Consider the following 25,342-nt stretch of genomic DNA (forward strand, 5'->3'; position numbering starts at 1 on the left):
GCATCATCAGCAAACAACCGCAGATTGGATGGAAGTGTGGCGGGATAAAAATCATACAGGGAGACCAGAGATAAATGCAGTAAGCAGATTCAGAAGGATGTAAGTTGCAGTAGTTATTTGGAGTGAAGAGGCTTGCACAGGACAGAATAGGATGGTGAGGTGCAACAAACCTGTCCTCGGACAGACGACGACGACTGCTGGTGCTGGTGCTGCTGCTGCTACTACTACTACTACTACTACTACTACAGGGTATTTCAAAAAGGACTTTATAACTTTGAGAATTCGTATAAATTAATTAATAGTACCTGCAGAGGTGATGTAGTGTCAGTTTGTGGGGAAATACATAAAGTTCTGCGTCGGGTAGTTCGCTAGTGCCGTATCGCACCGTAAGGAGCACGAGCGGCAGTTGAGCTCACTGGACCCGAGCGTGCTAGCTGTGTGTTTTGGTTTGAAGAATCGAAGTCGGCGACAACACTTCAGCGTAATTTCCATACCAAGTCCGCTAAAGATCCCCCTAGTGGCGTAAATGTTTTGTAGGAACAGGGTACTCGGTGAGACATGGGAAATCATCAGGTCGTCCAAGCACATCTGACGACTTCGTTGAGCGAGTGACACAACGTTTTGTCAACAGCTCTACGAAATCGACCCGGCGTGCATCTCGCGAGCTGTAAACTCCACATACGACTGTTTGACGTGTATTGAGAAACCTTTTGTATTTGAAACCGTAAAGGTTGACGATTGTACAAGCAATAAGACACTGATGAAACAGCTCGCAAGAACTTCCATGCGGATATGTTAAATCGATTACATGAGGATGAACATTCTTGGACAAAATCGTCTTTTCTGACGTCGACTTTTCACGTAAGTGGCAAGATTAACACACACACAACTGTAGGATTTTGGGCAGTGGAAATCCACTTCAAACATTGCAACATGTTCGTGATAGCCCTAAACTGAGCGTTTTTTGTGCATTGAGGAACAACAGAGTGTACTGGCCCTTTGTTTCCGTGAGAGAACCATCAACGGGATAGTGTTCCTGGATATGTTAAAACAATTTTTGACACCACAGATCGACGAGGATGATCATGAACGAAATGTTCATTTCATGCGCGTTGGTGCACCACCCCACTACTTGGCTGAGGTCCGGGATTTTCTCAGTGACCGCTTTCCAGGTCAGTGGATTGGCCGAGATGCGCCAATTGCATGGGACCCACGTTCCCGAGACCTGACATCACTAGAATTTTTTTTTTTTTTTGGGGGGGGGGGGGGATTCCTCGAGGATATCGTGTTTGTGCCTCCTCTGACAGCTTTTCTACCTGAACTTAGAGCAGAGCGCCGTGGTCCCGTGGTTAGCGTGAGCGGCTGCGGAACGCGAGGTCCTTGGTTCAAGTCGTCCATCGACTGAAAAGTTTAATTTTGTCCGCATCTCGTGGTCGTGCGGTAGCGTTCTCGCTTCCCACGCCCGGGTTCCCGGGTTCGATTCCCGGCGGGGTCAGGGATTTTCTCTGCCTCGTGATGGTTGGGTGTTGTGTGCTGTCCTTAGGTTAGTTAGGTTTAAGTAGTTCTAAGTTCTAGGGGACTGATGACCATAGCTGTTAAGTCCCATAGTACTCAGAGCCATTTTTGAACTTAGAGCAAGAATTTACGCCGGCACCGAGCAAGTTACAACTGCAATGCTACAGCGAGTTTGCGAAGAAATTGACTTCCGATGTGATGTGTGCGGGATAACCAACGGAAGCCACATACATCATCTATAGTTTACGGTAAAAAAACTTGACTAGTTTCCCTGCAAAATAACACTTAACGCACCTCTAATGTTCTTTCAGTGAATTTATATATACACCCCGTACTACTACAGGCATTACTCCCACTTCATCAACGGGCTGCGCCATTTGGTTCTGGCTTGTCTAGCAGTGTGTTGCGGTACTGTGACGTGGGGATTTGAATGTTTACCAAGACTGACAAGGGAACCTCCCCATCGCACCCCCCCTCAGATTTAGTTATAAGTTGGCACAGTGGATAGGCCTCGAAAAACTGAACACAGATCAATCGAGAAAACAGGAAGTTGTGTGGAACTATGAAAAAAATAAGCAAAATATACAAACTGAGTAGTCCAAGCGGAAGATATGCAACATCATGGATAGAGTGAGCTCAGGAGCGCCGTGGTCTCGTGGTTAGCGTGAGCAGCTGCGGAACGAGACGTAGAGGTCCTTGGTTCAAGTGTTCCTCGAGTGAAAAATTTAATTTTTTATTTTCAGACAATTATCTGTCCGTCCGTCCGTCCGATGCGAGGTAACTGCGCCTAGTATGGGGACGCTACACATAAAAAAACATCGAAACACACTTTTTTGGGAGTGATTATCACATCCACAAGAAAACCAAAATCGGGCAAGGTAGAAGAATCTTTCTATCCATTCGCTAAGTGTACAAGTTAGGTGGGTCGACAACATATTCCTGTCATGTGACGCACATGCCGTCACCAGTGTCGTATAGAATATATCAGACGTATTTTCCTGTGGAGGAATCGGTTGACCTATGACCTCGCGATCAAATGTTTTCGGTTCCCATTGGAGAGGCACTCCTTTCGTCTACTAATCGGACGGTTTTGCGGTGCGGTCGCAAAGCACAGATACTAAACTTATTACAGTGAACAGAGACTTCAATGAACGAACGGACAGATCATAAGTCTGCGAAAATAAAGTAAGTATAATTTTCACTCGAGGGAAGACTTGAACCAAGGACCTCTCGTTCAGCAGCTGCTCACGCTAACCACGTGACCACGGCGCTCCTGAGGTCGCATTATCCTCGATGATGCCTATCTTGCGCATGGACTACTCAGTTTTTATATTTTGCTTATTTTTTTCATAGTTCCACACAACTTCTTCCTGTTTTCTCGATTGATCTGTGTTCAGTTTTTCAAGGCCTATCCACTGTGCCAACTTATAACTAAATCTGAGGGGGGTCCCTTGTGAGGACATGTACCTGCTATCGCACAAAACATTAATGACGCAACTTTATTTATTCGAAGTGATGATTTGAACTTTTCGCTACCCCTCGCAGTGTTGTATTCACTCTTGCACAACAGTAAGAGTAAGTGTAGTGCTGGAGTGTCGTTACCGGTAAAGTCGCTACTTGTGGGGTTTGGTGGACGCGTGCGTGGGTGCGGCAGGTCATGCGAGAGGCGGCGTGCCGTGCGCTGGCCTGCACTGCCCCGCCGTGCGCTCCGCGGGCCGCCGCGGTCGATACGGGGCCGCGGCTGCCGGCGCGTGCCGTGCCACGCCGAGAGGCGGCCGTGTGGACGGCCGGCCGGCAGGCAGGCAGGCAGGCCACGTCCGTTCCGGTCACGGGGCGGCCGCTTTCGCCGCCGGCGCTCTCCGCTCGCACTGTTCTTAATATGCTCTCCGATACAGCTTCATTAGTACGTTCCGTCAGCCAGAGGGCGACGGGAACCGTCGACGATCGATTCAGTCGTTGTCTCGGTGCGACAGGGCTTTGCATTACTCGTCCTGGAGCTCTCTATTCAGGAGCATAATAGCGCAGTGGGTACAATTGATAGGCAGAACCGTGACTCGCAGACGAGTGGTAAATCTGTACCGCGCTAATACAGGGATAGTGCGATTAGAGTTCCCTCATTTTACAGATAAATTTTGTAACACCAGTTCTTCACTCCTTATTCTCGACAACCAGAAAGTTGGTGGGGTCCCTTGTATACGGTCCTACGTAAACTATCTTAACCCCCTCTCTCTCTCTCTCTCTCTCTCTCTCTCTCTCTCTCTCTCTCTCTCTCACACACACACACACACACACACACACACACACACACACACACACACACACACACGGCGGATCCCTCCCTCCCTCCCTACTTCCACACGCAGACACACATCGGACTCGTGAGATGACAAAATGGAACATCCTAATCATACAGGTACAGCAGTCATGTTGGAGGGTTGTGAAGGGGCAGTGCTTTCATGAGCACGACTGGAAAGCAGGTAAAGTAAAGGTAACAGAATGGCGGTGCAAGGCACCAAAAACAGCTACAATTAAGTTTCACATAGAATACCAATAGTTTACCATTGTGTGTGTGTGTGTGTGTGTGTGTGTGTGTGTGTGTGTGTGTGTGTGGGAGCGGGGGGGGGGGGGGGGGGGGGGGGGGGTCCGCGTACCCGATCTGATCAAAAGTATATGTACACGTATTACTGGATTTTAACATGGGGTGTACGCACCCTTTGCATTTATGCATTTTATGAAGACTTTTGGAACACGTATTATGTTCGAATATAATGACTTTTCTGGAGACTAGAAATCTACTCTGTAGGAATCAGCATGGCTTTCGAAAAAGACGATCGTCTGAAACCCAGCTCGTGCTATTCGTCCACGAGACTCAGAGGGCCATAGACACGTGTTCCCAGGTAGATGCCGTGTTTCTTGACTTCCGCAAGGCGTTTGATACTGTTCCCCACAGTCGTTTAATGAACAGAGTAAGAGCATATGGACTAGCAGACCAATTGTGTGATTGGATTGAAGAGTTCCCAGATAACAGAGCGCAACCTGTCATTCTCACTGGCGAGAAGTCTTCCGAAGTAAGATTGGTTTCAGGTGTGCCGCAGGGGAGTGTCGTAGGACCGTTGCTATTCACAATATACATAAATGACCTTGTGGATAACATAGGAAGTTCACTGAGTCTTTTTGCGGATGATATCGAGAGGTTGTAACAATGGAAAATTGTACTGAAATGCAGGAGGATCTGCAACGAATTGACTCATGGTGCAGGGAATGGCAATTGAATCTCAATGTAGACAAATGTAATGTGCTGCGAATACGTAGAAAGAAAGATCCCTTATCATTTAGCTACAATATAGCAGGTCAGCAACTAGAAGCAGTTAATTCCATAAATTATCTGGGAGTAGGCATTAGGAGTGATTTAAAACGGAATGATGATATAAAGTTGATCGTCGGTAAAACAGATGCCAGACTCAGATTCATTGGAAGAATCCTAAGGAAACGCAGTCCGAAAACAAAGGAAGTGGGTTACAGTACACTTGTTCGCCCACTGCTTGATTACTGCTCACCGGTGTGGGATCCGTACCAGATAGGGTTGATAGAAGAAATAGAGATGATCCAACGGAGAGCAGCGCGCTTCGTTACAGGATCATTTAGTAATCGCGAAAGCGTTACGGAGATAATAGATAAACTCCACTCGAAGACTCTGCAGGAGAGACGCTCAGTAGCTCGGTACGGGCTTTTGTTGAAGTTTCGAGAACATGCATTCACCGAGGAGTCAAGCAGTATATTGCTCCCTCCTACGTATATCACGCGAAGACACCATGAGGATAAAATGAGAGAGATTAGATCCCGCACAGACGCATACCGACAATCTTTCTTTCCACGAACAAAAGGAGACTGCAGTAGAAGGCAGAACCGATAGAGGTACTCATGATACCCTCTGCCACACACCGTCAGGTGGCTTGCCGGGTATGGGTGTAGATGTAACAGCATAAAGTGTTCTGGGGACACCTTCAGTGAGGAATCTGAATGTCCTCAAGAGTGGAAACCAGACGTGGTAGTGATCTTGGGCACTGGGATCTGGAGTAAAGTCGACGTTGTGACTCGTCCCAAAGGTGTGGCATTGGGTACAAGTCGGCCTCCTGGGGAGGCTAGTCCATTCCAGAAATGTTACTGTCCACAAAACGTCGCCTCACAGGCGCTACCATATGACAGGGTGCACTGTCATGCTGACACAGTCATAATTTCCGAACTGTTCCTCTAATGTACACGATGTTGTAAAATGTGGTGATATCCTTCCGCATGTAGTGTTTCCGTAAGCGCAATAGAGAAGATACAAAGAAGAACAAGGGGTTTCGTCACGGGTTCGTTTAGATAGCGCGAAAGCGTCACGTGTATGCTTTTGGTTGACGAAAAGAGAGGTGCAGTGCATCGCGGTGTGTTGTAACGTTAATAGGTAAGGCGCATGGTGAGTACAAACTTTACTTTCTCTCATTTCCCTATTCATACAAATGTAATTATAGACCCACTTTGCATACGTTGTCTACAGTACGTATTAGAGCTGTTAGACGATATTTCCGTCACAGGATTGATATTTACGTAACGAAAACCGGGCCTAATAAAGAATCGTCGCCTTTGCGTAACCGTCCGCGCGTCTGCAGTTGGTGACTGTGATACACAGGCCCTTAAATTTCTGAGTTGACGCCATTGACCAGTCATGCTTAATAGAATAAGAGTCCTCGGTGCAGTGCAAATGGCGCGTCGTTAGTAGTGTTCGTCAAGCTGAGGGGCACAGTTGAAGTTGAAGTAAATCAGTGGATTGATGAAGTGTATAGTGAAACTTCGTTCAGTGACAGTAAAATGCCGCAGTGTGATGATCTTAAGCAAGGACGAATGAAATGTCTTCATAAAAACAATGGACGCGTTCTCATCTCATGAGCAACTTTTTTAATATTTTATTTTATTTTTTTAATTTTTTGTGAATGAGGGTATCATTTCCCACGGAAATCGAATAGTTACTGTTCCCTGGAACGTAGAGGAATTTTGTTGGTTCAGCAGTCGCTCCAAGTTCCATTAGGAACTGCGATCACAACTTCATACTTCAGAACTTGCACATGTCTAAGAACAATTCCAACGAAGGTCACCAGAAAATTGTCAATCGGCATTGTCTTTTGCCACGAGAATGGTTTCCGTCATAGAAAACCGACAATAAACTTTTTGTACAAGTTGTCTAGTCAGCCGTAGCATGACTTATTTTGAAATTACGACAGCTGTCTGCTTGTAAGGCGTTTTCCCTTATCACGCAGTTAGGGAAAGGAAAAACCTTTTCGGTCACCTGTTCGTGTTCATCGGAAGAAGAGGAATGTGAAGTTCCTGTTCTGCTACCACGTTTATTCACTGCTAAGTACTTTTTTGAATTTTTGACAATGTGAATAACAAGTAAAAAAATAATTTTTGCGACCAACTATAAAAGTCACGTCGGTATATTTTGTGGTTCCCTGTTGTCTAACGACAGTACTTGAATTTCGAGAAAGTTCATGTGGAAGAGGTTCTCAGAGATTCGTTTTCATACATTTTTCGTTCCACAGGCCTATATTCTGTGGATGTGGAACACGCCAAGAAAAACATATTATATGACGCATTTTTAAATATTTTCCCCTGAATCCAAAGTGAAATGGTGCCGAAGCAAGAGAGTAAAAAGATGGAATACGCAGTTAAGTACAATAATTGTTATAAAAATGTGGGCCTCTGGAGGCACGTGGAGCATTTCCTGAATTATAATAACGGAGGAACGTCAGGGGAAGAGAATGTACAGTGTTAACTCATGTGCACAGCCTAAAATGAAATTGTAGTCTCACTGTTAAAAGAGCAGACTGGAGGCATTGAATATCCAGGACACAGTCGTTACCACACGGAGAGAGGAAAAGAAAACACGTCAACAGAGTCGTGCGTCGGTTGGACGTTGAGTGTCTGAAGTCAGGCAACAAGCTCCGACTAGTAAAGCCCACCACGCGGCCACGGCGTACCTCTTTCCAGCGACGTACACGGGATGCGGTCCTCCACAGTCCTACGACGCATTGCTTCTTGCTCCGGCGAAAGCACCCTCCAGTGCGTCGTGCTTGCAGTGCACAGATCACTGTGCGCCACGCTTTATTAGCCTGTGTTTTATTTTTTGACCAGAGGACAGTGGCAGTTTGCTGACGGATCTGCTCTCTTTCGAACTAATGTGGTTAGAGTTTCAGATTTCTGTGAGTTGTCCAACTTGCTTCCTCAGATGTTAGGGAGATGGTCTTCAGGTGTTACGAGGGTGGCTGTCTCATCCACATTTTTTGTATATGGTCCGCCGGTCACATTTCTGTATACCGTTGTTTCATCTCCTGCGTCGTTTTACATACGTTTTAATCCCCGGTATAGCACCTGTCATCCTTTCTCCGTTGTATTAAATCGTGTGAGAGAGTAATTGTGTGGGTGTTGGAGGTAGTGCCTGGGTGTTGTTTTGTAGATTTCATCCTCACTGTGTGCAGCAGTTTTAGCGCTTTTATCCATATTTGTTTCTTTTAATATGTGTTACGGTGCCGACAACCTCGCCGTTGTGGGCGCATTGGAGCGTTCTAGACGGTGTAGGATTGGTACCAGGCTGACACGTGACCATCCACCGCTACAATACGCCATGACAGTAGAGTGGTGTGTTACGTTCTATAGTCGGTTGTGTGGAGTCAGCTCAGTAAGATGAGTTGTGGAGCTGTGACAAAATGGCAGAGTGAGTTTCCGTGTCCGGCCGTACTCAAGACCACGCTGTGAATTACATTGCTCGATTTATTGGTTTTCAATACGGAGTGTCCGACGCCTCTACAAGAGATGGTGTATCACCGGTAGCTGTGTAACAATACATAAGAACAGAAATTGTAAAAAGATCCGAATAGAAAGGGAATAAAGACGTACGTCAAGCCATATCGGTGAGAATCGACTTCAAACCCGACAGTAGTTGCTGCTGTCGGTGAAAGCAAGACATTTTCAACCAGTCTCAGCGCGAACATTACAGATGGAACTGCATGCAGTAGACATTTGAAATAGGGCACCTCTCAAAACTTCACTCCTCGCGGGGGCACATAAAACTGCAAGTTTTCAGTGGACCACAGCTGACTGGAGGCGCAATTTTGTCTATTTTCAGTCGATGACAGCCAAATGAGGCACTCGACCCGCAGTATGTGGAACGCGTAGTTGAACCAGAAAGGGATCTGTTTCCGTGATGATGGTTTTCGTACTGTGATTTGGGCTCACTTATTCAGGTAACATTGAAAATGAGCCAAACTGTTTATCTAACATTCACGATGACTAAGTGTAGGCCATTCTGCCGTTTCATGGTGCTTATATTGTGGAAACACCTGCCTTTCAAGATGACAACAGCCGCGTTTAACAGTGTTGCGCGCGTACATCGTTCCTGGTTTCACAAAAACTCAGACAGCCTGTGGTATCTCGAATGGTCCGCTAAATTACATCTTAAACCCATCGAAAATGTCTGAAATTATCTGGAAATGCGGATAGAATGTAGCAAACAATACACACTTAATTTTTGTAGCTCTGCGTTATCTAACCATCAATGAGTGCCTTCGGCGAGATACGACATACCGGAACAAACTTGTGGATACTCTTGCTCGGCAAATTGAGGCCATTATGGAGGACAGAGCCGGTGTTACACAGTATTAGCTTGATGTCTCCTTGGACTGGTTTATTTTTTTGTCCGGTGTACTCATCAGTGTGCGTAAGACAGGCGGGAGTCGATTAGTACATAGAATCAATTAATAAAACTTATGTGCTACAGATAGCTCTATCAAAAAATTCGTCAGTTGAATAAGTGTACTTGGTCGCCAATAAATAATTCAGATTCTTCATAAACTGTATTTTATCGATACCTAACGTTCCACTGTGGTCATTATTTTGTTTGTATATGAGTTTGCAAGACAGCCTCGATTTTAAACCACAAACAATTATTAAAAGGGCAATTTGAGCTTGAAAATTTCAGTGTGGTGTGAGGAGTTTCCCAAAATATATCGCATGATAAAGAAATATTTTGTGTCTATATCAGTCCTCGTTGAACTCATCGTGATAGCCGTACGTGCAAAAAGCGCCACTACTCAGACGGGGAGATGCACCGGATCGAAGCCGCCCGGCGGATTAATGACCAAAAAAAATGGTTCAAATGGCTCTGAGCACTATGGGACTCAACTTCTGAGGTCATTAGTCCCCTAGAAAGTAGAACTAGTTAAACCTAACTAACCTAAGGACATCACACACATCCATGCCCGAGGCAGGATTCGAACCTGCGACCGTAGCCGTCTCGCGGTTCCAGACTGCAGCGCCTAGAACCGCACGGCTACTTCGGCCGGCGATTAATGACAAGAGGCGGTGTGCCTGCCAGTTTGGATGCGGTTTTTGGGCAGTTTACCACATCCGACCAGGTGAATAGCGGGCTGATACCAAAGTTACACAATTCACAAACATTTAGAAAACTTCCGCACACTTTCACTTGAATAACACTACACGCAGACAGTTGGGGTGACGTAGGAAGGGCATCCGGCTGTGGTGTGGCTTCAGTGTCGAAGGCCCCCAGCTCCACGCTGACATTCAACTTCTTTACGTCGCGGTCAACACTTATTGGTTCCAGTTTCATAAACCGAGTCTCTTCGCACAGTTTTTTCATTTTGTCGGGGAGTTCGTTGTGTACTGGTTATAGTTCTGAAATATCCGTCTGAATTGTAGATACGATCTGAGCTAACTCGTCAAGTGCACTTAAAAGATTATTTTGCTTTTCGGTGTGCTCTTCTGATCTATACGTAGTTTTCATTTGTACTTCGATAATCTTGAATATTTGATCAAAATCTTTCAACATATCAAAATTGTTCGACATATTTGTAAAATTTTTGATCAAAATTATTCCACATACTACTTTTAACAGTATAATGTTGCACTGTTTACAGACATTGTTTTAGCGTTCCCTTGCAGAAACTGAAAGAACAATGAAAAATTTTCTACATAGATTTTTATAAATGCAAACACTTATATGAATTGTCATTTCCGGTGTGACTATAGGTGCTGATTTTTCTGGAAATAGTTAAGATCGTCATTTTACCTCGTCATTGTGCGGTCTTCCAATCTCTGTAATTTAATCGTCATCCGCCTGCATTCAGCAATAGGGGTAATTCTTCGCCCCGCCGTACCGCGTCTTTTATCCATTAGGTATCATTTTATAGGGTCGGGTTGATAAAACAATTGAATAGCTCTGTTTTCATAAAAGACTCGTATATTTCCCTTTAACAGTGGAGTTTTTGTTACCGAGAGTTAACATGGCTGATTCGCTCAACATACTCCAGCAACTTCCCGTTTGGACAGAATAAGATAATTAAAAGAAACTGAATGTAGCTCAATCTTCGACTTTCGTTCACAACTTCAAAGATAAGTTTTCTCAGTTCTTATTACTATGTACAGTTTGCAGAAACCGATTAAAAAAATGTTTATCGTCAGAAAAAAATTTCTTTTCTCATTCTTCCTAGATAGTTTACATGGACACCCTTTAAATTAAGTGTGCCACATCCGTTGGTAATCATGCCGGCCATGTACAGATGCGGGACAAAGGCACAAGGAAGAGATCAGACTTTTATGATATTCGTATCAGCTGGACAATGCTGAGTTTGCATCTGCAAAGGAAATCCTAAATACTGGTTGCGAATAGTCCAAAGAATAGTAAAGAAAAACTTGTTACTCCTGCTATTTAAATCGTTCCCAACTGGTGCTGTAGGGCGAACAGTAATACTGAAAAACATAAGTGAATGCTCTGCAGAACGCCGCGTGTCTAAAATCTCTGCTGGTTCGGATCACAGCTTGCCTGTGTAGACTCGAATGTTTCGTTCAGAAAATTATCAAACTGGGGAAAATCGGGAATACACATATGAGATGTTTGGGATATTTTTTACAACTATTTTCAACGATGCGGTGACCGGGGTTGTGGGAACTAGCTGTAGTGAGGCAACGAAACGAACAAGGCAGTTTTAATCAAAATATTTTGACAAACCCCGCGTTTCTGGTAGGAGTGCATTAGACTTTGTCAATGTTGATTGAAAAGACAGATTACTAACAACACCGTGAGCTCACGGCAAATGATAATTAACCGCGCTCCTCTTCTAAATTAGTTACAGTAAAGTGATAGTAGTTTACAAGATATGTGTCTCTTAGAAGAAACAAGCGTAGCGTAGCAAAGATTTCCGAAACGATCGCCCTCCGGAAGGAAATGTGGCCAGAGGAATGTACTGGATACTTAAAGAAATAATATAAATATGTATGATATCTGTACAACTGCCGGCCGAAGTGGCCGTGCGGTTAAAGGCGCTGCAGTCTGGAACCACAAGACCGATACGGTCGCAGGTTCGAATCCTGCCTCGGGCATGGATGTTTGTGATGTCCTTAGGTTAGTTAGGTTTAACTAGTTCTAAGTTCTAGGGGACTAATGACCTCAGCAGTTGAGTCCCATAGTGCTCGGAGCCATCTGTACAACTTGTTTAAAAACGGTAACGTAAGAGAATACAGTCCATATTAGTTTCCTAGTCGATGTATTATTAATAATAAATAAATAAAAACTCCGCTTGTGGCATTTGTCTGCTTGCGACCGCACGTGGGGTCGAGCATGCCGCATCGACTTGGCAGTTGTCCTAGAAGCCGGATGCACGGCGTATTCCAGTAGCAGAGTCGCTGCTTTAGTCGGTTCGATGAGACCGTTGGTCGATGTTCTGTGCTCGGAATGAAACCGAACAAAGGATCTCATACTGCCCCCGGAGTTATTTATAACAGCCGTCTGTATTCTGGCGCATTGACCGCGGCGGCCGAAGCGGCCGGGCGCTGTCCTCTGCTGATAGCTTTTCAGAAACTCACGTTAGCCACCACCGCTCGCGGAGGGGGAGATGTGTGGAGGCGAATGTAATGAAAACTGCTCGTAGTACGTCGACAGGCACACGTATTTGCGTGGCATCAAAGGATGCCGACTCTTAACTGTTCGTCAAACCTGTAAAATTTTTGATCAGAATTATTCTGCATACTACTATTAACACTATAATGTTGCACTGTTTACAAATATATTAATTGTTAATAAATTAGGATTGAACCTTCTATCTGAGCCTTTATAGCCACTGATGACGTCTGTAGCGTTAGGCGACAAAACTTAAACCACAGAAATTAGGCTTGGACCACGGCCTAACGACCACAAAACAAATCCTAATTAATTGTTAATAACCATCTTATTAGTGTAGGTCAGCTGGTTCCTTCACCATACAGTATCGTTTCATGGCACAGAAAAACGGTTAGATGTTACACGAAGAATTGAGAGATTTGTCTGAAGAGTAGTTTAATAAAAAAAGCTTAATCAATTTTACAATAATCGTTACCAGTCACAATTGTTGGCGTCTTGCTCACATTGCTGTCAATGAGAACTTAGTTAGTTGAATATAATCAGTTAATTATGGCAGTACAAAAACATATTGCTGCTAGAGAATCGAACGAGATCTCTGCCAAAAAGAAATAAAGTAATCATACAGTGCAGATATTTACTGCGAGTATTTACGTCCTTTCTGACTTTCGTTTTGTGGGCGTTAGGCCGTGGTCCAAGACTAATTTCTGTGGTTTAAGTTTTGTCTCCTAATGCTACAGACGTCATCGTTTGCTATAAAGGTTCAGATAGAAGGTTCAATCCTAAGAGATACTCAGCAAACCTTATTGTTAGTGGTGGAAAAGCACACTTCAGAAAGACAACGAATAGTGATAGTTGCACCGTTCCTCAGTACACGCAAAGACAACGATACCAGAAAGATAATCGTTGTGCATTTAAAGATATGTTTTTGTATCGCCGTAAATTGCCTGATGTTTTCCACCTAGGAAGGTACTGAATTTGCAAATTTAGCAAGATACGAACAGAACGACACTGACACAATTAGTGTACAAAGAGTTTTTAATTTTAACGACAGTAACGAGAGGAAAAAACCTATATAATTTTTTATGGGTCAGGACTTGAGCTCCTTTCCGTAGGGAGTTCATACGATGTCCTCGCGATGAATGCGCGTTCATATTAATGACGCGCTGCTTCGTTGCGTAAGACGTCGCATTGTAAATTTTTCCCTCGGCGCACGGGCGAAGTAAGCTACGCCAACATATTGGCAGTCGCACGGAGAGCAGCCCGTCTCACGCAATGCTGGTGCTAAAACGTATGTGTTGTGTCTCTGGTGCCAAACACCAGTCGTCGTCGTAATCAGACAGGAGGCTGGCCTACATTTACGTTCATACTCCGCAGCCCACCGTACGGTGCGCGGCGGAGGATGTCTTGTACTACTACTACTACTAGTAATTTCCTTTCCTATTTAACTCGCAAACAGAGCGAGGGAATAACGACTGCCTGTTTGCCTCCGTACGATCCCTGATTTATCTTGTCTTCGCGGTCCTTTAGCGAAATGTACGTTGGCGGCAATGGAATCGTTTTGTAATCTCTGCAAGTGCTTGTTCTCTAAATTTTCTACGATTGTGATGCATCTCTCCGCGCTGATCTCTCCTGTGAAGTTCTTCATTTCTGTATAACTGCTGCAGTTAGCATCGATTTGAACTTGCTTACTGTAGTTAAGCCTTGGTGTCTCTCTAGACTTTTTACATTCCTCTGCCCCCTCACGCTTTCCACCGTTACCAAATTGACAGGTCCTTCATCACTTAGGGTGTGTTCTGTCAACCAATACTTTCTCTTAGAAAAGTCGTGCCATAAATTTTTCATCCACAATTCGATTCGGTGCCTCCCAAGTAGTTATCCGAGCTATCCAAATAATATTCAGCAATCTCCTGTTGCATCATGTTTCAAAAGCTTATGTTCTTTTGTAACAGTTTATCGTTCACGTTTTTCTTTCGTATAGAACTACAATCCACACACACACACCTTCGGAAAATTCTTCTTAACACACCAATTTATGTGTTAACCAATATCTTTTCAGAACCGGTTTTCTTACTAGTGCCAGGCTGCAGTTTATATCCCCTCTACTTCTACCATCGTAACTTACTTATATGGCCAAATGAAAAAAACTCATCTACTACTTTAACTTCCTAATTTAATCCCCTCACCTTTGCTTAACTTAACCTTTGTTGATGTTCATCTTCTATACCACGGAAAACACAGATCTGGATGGCTGGACGGAGACTATAAGCCGCACTTCCCCAGTACCCCAGCTGCAAGTGCAAGCTAACCGCTTGGCTTCTCCGTATGAAGACATTTTCGATTTCATATATTGGATTGGTGGATAAGTTAGTAGCGTTTTCCATAAGTTTAATAAACACAACTAACTTTAGTCATCAATAATACATTCTCCTTCACTATTTACAATCGTCTGCCAACACTGGGACAACTTTTCGATTCCACGAGTGTAGAAATCAGCTAGGTTTGAGGCGAAGAACTCGACGGCCCTTGTTCGGAACTCATTTTCAGCTGGAAAAGAAATTCCTTGAACGTTTTCCGATAGAGAGCAGAAAAGTAGAAAATCTGAAGGCGCAAGATCAGGTGAATAAGATGTGTCCGAAATTACGTCCCAACCCAACAACTACATAGTGTGTCTTGTCAGTGTACAACAACACGGTTGGGCTTTATCGTGGAGTAGCATCGCCTTCACGCAGCCTTTCTGGTTCTTGTTCTAAGATTGCGTCTGCAAGACGTCTCAGTTGTTAATAATAAATAGCAACAAAGCTGATTGTTTACACCCAAGGGAAACAATTCGTAGTACACCACACCGTCACTGCTCCACCAGATGCGTGGCATTATCGTTTGTGGATGCGCGCAAATCTTTTTACGTGGAGTTGCTGTTTTGTTTAGGCTCATGTTTATGTTAGAAAAAAACACGATTTCTCATCACAAGTAATGGTAAAAGATAGGAGTGCTCAGTGTTGTTCACGAGCCAATTGATGACGAAGGAGCAGAGAAGTATATATGGCCACCCACTGGTTATTGTGATTTTTGGCTTAGATCATGCGGTACCTCCCCTTCGCCTTGCAAATGTCCGCGTTGGTGAAATGATCACAATTCATCACGTTTGCTACTTCTCGAGTACACTTGACATGGATCATTGTTGATTAATGCGTTTAAACGAGCTTCGTCAAATAACTAACGTCTTCCTGAACGTGGGGAGTCACTGATGTCAAAACGATCCTCCTTAAAACGAGAAAACCATTTTCTTGTCGTTCCCTGTCCAGTGGGAAAATCCCCACACATGGCCCAAATGTTTCTGGCTGCCTCCGCTGCTGTCACCCCTCTGTCGAAGTCGGACAGAATAATATGTCGGAAGTGTACAGATTTTCCACCTGGCACTCCATTTTCTGTCGTCCACAGCTCCACTTAATGTCTCCAAATGACAATATGTAAACTCACGTAGGAACAGTAAACTACAAATAAAAAATGACAATACATAAATGAAGCCATAAAATCATAGCTACAAACGTATCCAGCAACCAAATACTTCCTGCAGTGCTTTCATAATATTCACTTTGAAATTAAAGTTAATGCACTGCGGAAGCGCAAAATGGTGCACCGTGAAGACCTTGACCAAACTAATTTCCATGCTTATAGGATATATGTATTAAAATTTCAGCCTTACACAAGCTTATCATCAGTACAGGAAAAAGGCATTCTCACATATGAGTCGTGTGAATGCGTTGTAGCTACTGGGTGTGTCTAACTGTACTGGAACTTTTCGGGTTGAGATCACAACATAGCGTGCCGAAAGAGGAGGTGAACATGTAGCTTGTCGCCATCTTTCGAACTCTGAAAACGGTCGCAGCATTGACATAATGGATATGAGGGCATCACACCCACAGGTCGCACAGACAGTTGATTGCAGTTCAATGGTCACAGAAAGAGTGGTAAAAAGAGTAGGCACAGATCCGTCCAGAAGGACCACACCACACCATAACAAGATCTTTGGATTGTCAACTGCCTATTACGAACAAACGGATGAGAACGGCTAAAATACGTGTAGTGCTTACGGGCAGTGTTAGCCTGAATTCTCCGTCGACTTGACTCGTTGGTTGTCGTGAAGGAGTTGTAGAACAGGTAGCGCAGTGTTCAATAGAGGACTGACGCGATAAAAAAATCTTATTACTTGTGCGGTATTGTGGAGTGCCTTTCTTTCTTTCTTTCTTTCGAACTAACCATTAGGCATTGGTCTTGCTTTCCCGTATCCAATTAAATAAGCACAGAAGAAACAGTGAAAGCGTTGCTAAAGTAATAGTTGTGTGAATGGTTTGGTGGGACTTGTAAACTAAGAAAAGTATTTTAATAGCAATAATAGAGGAGAAACTCCAACGTAATTGTATTGGATATGGAACTGCGACGGATTTAATGTTTCAGTGTGAAAAGAACAGAAACAAAAATATGTATGTGGGCCAACGACACGAGTACTGGTTCTTGATTAAATGCCAAAAGTCTATCGTCATAATATGATAGACGTGCAAAACAGACAGAAAAAGAAATTACAACGTGTTTAAATTCATCCACTTTAGGTTTCTCTGACATTATCAACTCGTCTATACCTGGGATTGTGTTCAATTTATCACTGTAAACACAAGAAATTGAGTTCTGTAAACGATTTTACTCCCTAATTTGAAAATACACCTCTCTGCTCAGAGTAATAAGAATTCTCAAAACGTAGTCGCCTATTTACACGAAGTTTTGTGCCTTTCATAACATGTACGCCATGTTAATTACACTACCTGCTCAAAAGTGTCCGGACATCTATTAGAGGATGTTGATACGATGTGTGTCCACCGCTCGCCTTTACGACAGTTTGAAGGACACTTTCAGTGATGTCTGAATGGCTATGGAAGAATGGAAGCACATTCTTCCTGATGAGCCGAAACTAGAGTGTACAGTGATGTTGGATGCTGGGGTCTGGAGTGAAGTCGATATTCTAACTTTTTCCAAAGATGTTCCACTGGTTTCAGGTCGTAACTCTTGGCAGGTCAGTCCATTTCAGCAGTGTTATTGCCCACCAACCGTTGCCTCACAGATTCTGCTTTATCACCGTGTGCTTTGTCATGCTGATACAATAAGTCATCTATATCTACATCTATACTTCGCAAGGCATCTTATGTAGTGTGTCGGAGGCTACTTTTTTCCCCTTTTTACTTTTCGAGTCGCATATGGCTCGGGGAAAGAAAGATTGCTGGTAAGCCTCTGTGTGGGTTCGAATCTCTCTAATTTTACTCTCATGGTGTCAGGAGGCGCCCAAGCATTCGTCTCGGGTGCCCCACCACTACCGCATCCTAGGGCAGCAATCTGAAGTCTGTGGACCATGAGCAACACAGCTCCCTGGTGTTTACGGTTAGTGGCTAGTTTTGCCCTGCGTCTGTACACAACAGGTGCAGTTCCTATCCATCTTCAACAAGTTTTTGTCTGTATCACAAGTAATGTAACACTAACCCAAGAAATGACTTGGTGCAATCGAAATTCGCCTCCTACTCTACCTTCAGTCTACACTACCCAAGAAATTCGCTGCACACAAAGATATGGACTAAAGTTTACGAAAAGAAAACCTTAGAACGAGATAGTAAATTCTAGTCTACTCAGTAAAATACACAGGTACAGTTTGCTTCTTCACAGAAGTACGTGAAAAAATCCCTGTACTGTGGTCTGTTATATTCAGTACAGAGTGCTGTAAAATGCCTTCATATCCTTCCACGCAATGATGGGACAGCACCGTAACAACAAAGAACACACCGATACCGAACACGACGTTCACCGTGGGCAATATACATGACGGACGGTAGCTTCCTCCAGGCATTAGTCAGAGTCACACCCGTCCATCGGACTGCCACATCTTTTTAATACCCCACATCTTTTTAATACCCCACGCACACTCTTTGTGCTAGCTGGGCTACTGAAAGCACTTAGGAGCTAACGAGTGAGTCCATCAGCTGAATTCATGCGATTTTCAGCTGTCCGCTATGCTCGACAGTCTGTGTCCATCAGTACGAGAGCCGTGGTTGTTCCTTAGCGTTTCAAATTCACAGTGATACCACCAGCAATCGACTTGGGTAACTTCAGAACGGTTGAAATGTCCCTGATGGACTTGTTACCCAGGTGGTGACATCCAAAGCCTAGTCCACGTTCGTAGTCGCTGAGCTCTCCTGATCGATTCATTCTGCTGTTGCTGTTTCTCTTCTGACAACACAGAACTCCCGCCACCTTTTATATGGCGGGTCCGTCTCTCGTGACATCTAGTGGTCGATTCCACATTTCAAAGGGTATCTGGATAATTTTGCTGATATAGTGTGTAGTAAACTGTTGTGATCTTTACTTATTTACGTAACAAATTACCATCGTGCTGCAGCAGTAACGATTGGTACAGACCATAGAATTCGGAAAAATCTTGTGGCAGCCTGAAAATACACACAGTTAATTAATTCTGTTTTACAGGAATTGAACAAAGTAAGTCTTACATCATGCCTGCTATCGTGTCTGAATTCAGATTCAAGAAGACCAGGAACTGAAATTAAAAATAAATGAAGTGAATTTACTTTAAAATAAAAACAAAATACCAAGGCAATCTGTTCGCAAGTGCACATCGTTGTACATTTGTGACCTCAAAATTTGTGGCGGTCAAGAACCAGTACATTGTTGCTCTATTGTCTGCATTGGAAGTGCTTGGATTCCCCTTGGAAGGCTGTCCACAAAGCCTGTCCCATTCTCCGACAACGATACTCGTGAGCTCGTGCAACGTGTGATGAGGGTTCCTTCGACGAAACACGGCAATTTCTAACTGGCCCCAGTCACGCTCAGTCGAACTCAACAGATAGCGTACTCTATCACATTTGGTCGATTCTTGTCTTGTGGAGTGAGATGTTCACAAGCAGGGCGCAGTGTGCTCGTGCGTTGTCGTCTTGGAAAACGAACCCGTCGCTGAAATGTCGGCTCCAGGACTGGACAGTGTGTTACGGATCCTGTCCTGATAAATTACTGGGCTCGGATTACACTTGATAGCGATGAGAGGCGTCCGACTTCAGTACATGATTCTAGACCAGAACATGACTGACCATCCACCTTACTGAACAAGTGGGTCAGCATGCCTGTAACATGCATTGATGCCTCGCGGTATCCACACTCATCAAGTAGCGTACATATCATGCATCTAAACTTGCTGACAGACAAACTTTATGGCGGACCGGCTCTCGAAACTGGAACATTTGTCTTTCGTGGGCGAGTATTCTACCGGCTGAGCTACTCACGACCCACCGTCACATCTTCTCTCACGCCATTATCTCATACCTCCGAAACCTCACAGAAGTTCTCCTGCATATTTTGTCGTACTAGCACTTCTGAAATCCCAGGAAATGAACTTGCTTGCCAGACAGGCTACACGGAAACCACTTCTGGAGATGGGTATCCCCGCAACTGACCTGCGTTCGTTATTACGCCGCAAGGTTTTTCAGCTTTAGGAGACGGAATGGCAAAATCTCAGTACGCACAACAAACTGCGAACCATTAAGGGGACCACGAATGTGTGGAAGTCCTCGATGAGGGCCTCTCGCAGGGACTCTGTGGTTCTCTGCAGGCCATGCTTTGGGGACACACGGCTACTTCCTGCGCCGTGAAGACCCACTTCAGTGTCGGTGTGGCTTCCGGTTGACAGTGGCCCATATTCTTCTGCTGTGTCCTTCTTTGGCTGCCCTGCGACTTGATATTCGGTTGCCGGACTCGTTATCATTGATTTTAGCAGACAACGCCTCATCGACTGATTTGATTTTACTTGTAATCCGTGAGGGGGGATTTTTTCATTCGATCTGAGTTTTAGCGCATGTCCTTCGTCCCTCTGTGGCCTCCACCCTAGTGCTTTTAGGGCGAAGGTTCTAATGTGTTGCAGGGTGGCTGGCTTTTCCTTTTTATTTTCGTGGTCGGCCAGCCACTGTAATCTGCTTCCTTGTTGTACTCTCTTCTAACTGTCTCTTGCATCTCTCTGTTGTTTTCTTGCCCTTTTGTTCCCTTTAGTGTTCGTTGCCTTTCCTTCGTTCTTGTGGTCTTTCCTTTCTTTCTGTTTTGTGTTATATGTGTCGTCTGTTTTATTCTCACAGTTGTGGCATTGTTTTATTAGGAACAAGGGACCGATCACCTCGTAGTTTGGTCCCTTTCCCCCCTCTTTTAAACAAACCAACCAACCAACTAGCACTTCTGGACGAAAGGAAATTGCTACAGACGGAAGTGGAGCTGCGAGCGCGGGTCGAGAGTCGTGCTTCGGTAGCTCATTCGGTAGAGCATTTACTTGCGAACGTCATCCGGCACACGTTTTTAATCTGACGGAAAGTGACAAATGGGTGCACAACCCGTAGCAGAGTGAAAGTTCTTTCTGGAAACAGCCTTTTCGTCGGAGAACAGTTTCCATGTCTAGTTTCTTCGCGCACCACGGTGCGAAGGTCCGTACTGTGAACTATGTATGGTTAGGCCGAATTGACTGTGCGAAGGCGTTACTTGGCATGTGGGTTGAAATAGCCATCTCTGCGTGCGCTACAAAGTTTCTCTGGGGATGCACATTCCTTTTGCCCCCATTACTTTAGTTCAAAGTACGTAGCGATTTTCCGTGGTCAAAGGAGTGATAAAGGCTTACTTACCGGGTGATCAAAAAGTCAGTATAAATTTGAAAGCTGAATAAATCCCGGAATAATGTAGATTAGTGTTTAACGTCCCGTCGACAACGAGGTCATTAGAAACGGAGCACAAACTCGGATTAGGGAAGGATGGGGAAGGAAAGGGGCCGTACCATTTCGAAGGAACCATCCCGGCGTTTGGGTTAAACGATTTAGGGAGATCATGGAAAATGTGAATCTGGATGGCCGGACGTCGGTTTGAGCTGTCATCCTCCCGAAACCGAGTCCTCTGTGCTAACCACTGTGCTACTGAGCTTGGTATACCGATTTTTTATTTTTATTTTATTTTTTTTAAGAAAAAGAGGGAGCTCACTAACACTTCACGTTACGAGATTGGCGCAAAACCCTTTTTGAACTGTGTGTTTTCGCTGCTGTTTTTACGATCAAAATTCCGCAAGTATAGGTGAAACTTGCTGCTGTGTCGCGTGCGCAGTGGAGCTGCACACCTGCCGGAGGTTGGGTTCCTCCCGTCACCGTGTGAAACGAGAGCCCACTCGTGCAGTGGACTGTGACCACGCCCAAGCAGTGGGGGGGCGGGGTGGCGGTGACTCAGCGCTCCAACGGACCAGAAAACCCGCGTCACAGGTTTCCTGGCTTCGACGCTGCTCACCGCACTCTAGCGAGCAGACTAGAGCGGATCACGTCGCGCGCAAGTCTAGGATTTAATCCGCCTTACGTCATTACCGAATCACTAAGCGCGTAACGAATAGGGGCTCGAAGTCTGCTCACGCATTCGTACGTGGAGGAAGGTCTTGCACGACGTCAGGAAGTGTGTGTTCCTCTGTACCGTATATTCATTTTCAACTCGCGACTACGTCTCTCGTATTACACGTTGCGACAGTCGCTCGAATGTAGCCATTTTCAACGGGAATTCAATCTTTTTTTTTTTTTTTTTTTTTTTTTTTTTTTAGCTCTTTCCCGTCACTAAATGATTTGCACTTCTTTGTTTTCTTGTGTAAGACACGCAATAAGATGATTAACCTTTTCTTCCCAGGTTTCCCCATTCTGAATTGATTCAGTCGGACAGAGCTTCCAAACATTAGGTCGACATTTCAGAATAGTAGAAAACAATTCTATAAGTGATTTTATTCGAGAACTTTTTTTTTCCCAAGACTTGTTTGAGCGAGCGTAATGAACTGGTTCTCCGAGGTAACAAATAGCAGTCAAAAGAAGTCGAGTGAACGAGCAAACCATATAAATGTCGACATTCATTAGACTTCCATTATTTGTGCACCCGTCATGCTACAGTGTCGGCTGTTTGTTTTTGAAGAACAGGTGAAGCGCACAGAAGTGTGTTCTGACTGGATTAAGTGTTCGATGGTTATTGTCATGGTAGTTTTCCATGTTTTAGAGAGCCATAGCTAAATAACTTCCACCTTCTCAAACATACTTCCCCTAGTTGCAACGATGTGTAATTGGCATAAATGAAAACTCTTATATGTACTCAGACAAGTTGGTCATTGGTGTGGATTTTGTAGAGCAGTGAGATCAGCACTTTGCTCTGAGGAAGACCGTTCTTTTGGATCCTCCTTCGACTTTTCGTGTTTTTTAGGGTGACGAAGGATCGTTTATTCTGTAGTAGACATTGGATGAACAACATTTCGCGGTAGTCCTTGGTGATGGTATAAACCTTCACAAGTTTCTATGGCTGACTGTGCCATACGCCACTGTTAGATCAACGAACGCCACACGTGGAATTTTTCCTCTTTCTTACCCGTTCCGTATGCGCTGAGTGAGATTGTGTCACTGAAACACGATTTTCGTGGGCGAAATACTGCCTGTATAATGAGGGTCCGGCTACATGTCCCGATATTAGGTTCAAGACCTTTCTATCCAATATTTTGTACATATGACAGTCGAAATTTCTTGTGGTCTGATCGTTTCAAGGTTTCAGCAAGGCTTTAAACGAATTGGATAATTATAACATGGATGCCCAGTTGTTAGATTTAACATTGAATTTCTAATGCTTGGTCCGAATATTTTTATTTCTTATACTCGTAGATCATCTAGGTTGCAGCTTTTTTGTTCTTTGCGAGTTGCTGGGTTGCCTGTAGTTCCTCTAAACTGAAAAGGTAAACAAGATAGTAATTTTCTTCGGTGTTTCTTTCCAGCTTCATCCTTTCAGGTCTTATTTTGGATTTGTAATTTAGCAACAGATTATGCGATGTATAATCAAAGGTTCCGGTGGTCACGTCAGCCGAAGGTCTAGTCTGGTAATGGCTATGGGTTTCCAAGAGTTGCCATGCTTTATGGTCGCTATGTTCCATGTGCTGTTAGATTGTAAAACATTCCTCTTCAGAAGACAGATATGGTAGACATCAGTTGTTCGCCTGTTTTAATTGTCTCCGCAGCGAAAATCTCTTAAGTGAATAGATGTTCATATTTCTCCAGCCCCTAGGGATGTTTCTTCGTCAGATGTGGTCCTCACTAAGTCGTCTAACTGATCGTAACTTTCTGGAACATTTTCCTCTCTTTACACTTACCTTAATTTGAATGGAACACTGCCGAATTGCTTCCCAATCTAACGACCTGTTGTCGACAGGATATTGAACTCTAATCGTCTCTTTCCCGAGTTCGGGAAAACCCAAATCTTGATGCCTTATGGGTATTTGAACCCAGCTATTCCCGAATGCTTGTCCAGAGTGCAACCACCGCGGTATCTTACTCGTAACAGTGAAGCGATATTCTACTTTTATCATGGACCACTGCAAATTCACTACCAACCACGCTCGTCTGAGCTAGCGCCTCTTAACAAATGACATAAATGTAGGTGATAGACATTTCTCCATACTTAACGCATGATATAGTGTGCAGTTATTGATGCGGTATCAAGATATGGCCAAGTATTTTTACGTTTCCCCTGAGAGAATACATCATAGGTTAACCGTTACATATATAAAAAGTCTGAACTCGTCGATAATACAATATTAAATTTGTAGTTTGGCATAATTTTGATCGTTTAGGCGTGTAAAACGGCCGATGCAAGAAACACTTTTTTTTCCCTGTATCGTAAGCGTACAATCTAAATTGTAGGATTCCACTAGCTCTTTGGATTCATTTTCATCACCAAAGTGTTATTCTGCACTTCCATACACATTTACAATCCTGCATAGCACTTGAGTGATGATCAGAGAATAATTGTTACTCTCATCAGGACAACGTTGGGATCTTAACGAGTGACGGTGGCTATAATGGTGTAATTAGAACACAAATCACTCCATACAACGTAGCACCTAATGGTCCTGTTAATGAACGACCAGTCTGCGTCACCTTCAATTATTATAACAATAAAATACTGTTGGCTTAATCAGCAGAAGTGTGGCTTATAATTTTATCAGCTTATGCATGAGGATGGATTAATATTTGGTAAATAATAATTAATATTAGCGACGGTTTCGGAGACGAGACACTTTAACTTAGTGCAGATTCGTGTTAAGGAACGTCACATTATGATTATTGCGGCAGAAGTATGAACTAATGAGCAAATTTGGTGTGTTCGTTACTGTCGTCCACTTCTGAAGAGTAAAGAGGTGTAGTTTTGTTTCCCAAAGACAGAATCCTAAATGAATTTCTTAGCGATGTGCTTTGCGTGTTGGAGCAAATCAGGGTAAACCGTAGTTTTGTTTCCAGACGGTGCATATTGTAAAAAAATGAAATGTACAGGGGAATGAAAATCACCATGCAGGGAACTAATTAATTTTATTTTGCAAAATAGTTTTAGAACGTAATAGCTTCACTTAGAATGCAAGCAATCACTACGGGTTTACAAGCAGTGCAAATACGCCAGGCAGGATCAATGTAAAAAAGTCTCCGGTTTTTCGAAAAACGCGGGATGGTCCATAGTGGTCCTCCGCGCGTTTGAGTGACCATTGCCCAGACAATTCAGAATGGCCTCGCATCGACATGTGGGCGTTTTATAACTCAATTTTACATGTCTTATAGTATGCTGTAGTCACTAGATGACGAAGAACCCGAGGGACGACGAAGAAACGCCACTGAACTCATTAAACCAGCGGCAAACTGCTCCTTTAGACAGTGAACACTATGCAAAAGTCTGCTGCAGACGCGTAAAAAGTTGATTGGTATTGCGTTCTATCTTAATATTATAAATTTAGTCGAGTGGGAAATACACTCC

General features: G+C 44.0%; 1 protein-coding gene across 2 annotated transcripts in view; it reads left to right on the forward strand.

Moving 5' to 3' along the window:
- Positions 1-25,342, forward strand: part of LOC124709117 (myotubularin-related protein 8) — a 412,763-nt gene that overhangs the window by 96,607 nt on the left and 290,814 nt on the right. The window lies entirely within an intron of this gene.

This window comes from Schistocerca piceifrons, chromosome 7 (genome assembly GCF_021461385.2).
Source record: "Schistocerca piceifrons isolate TAMUIC-IGC-003096 chromosome 7, iqSchPice1.1, whole genome shotgun sequence".
Classification (NCBI taxonomy): domain Eukaryota; kingdom Metazoa; phylum Arthropoda; class Insecta; order Orthoptera; family Acrididae; genus Schistocerca; species Schistocerca piceifrons.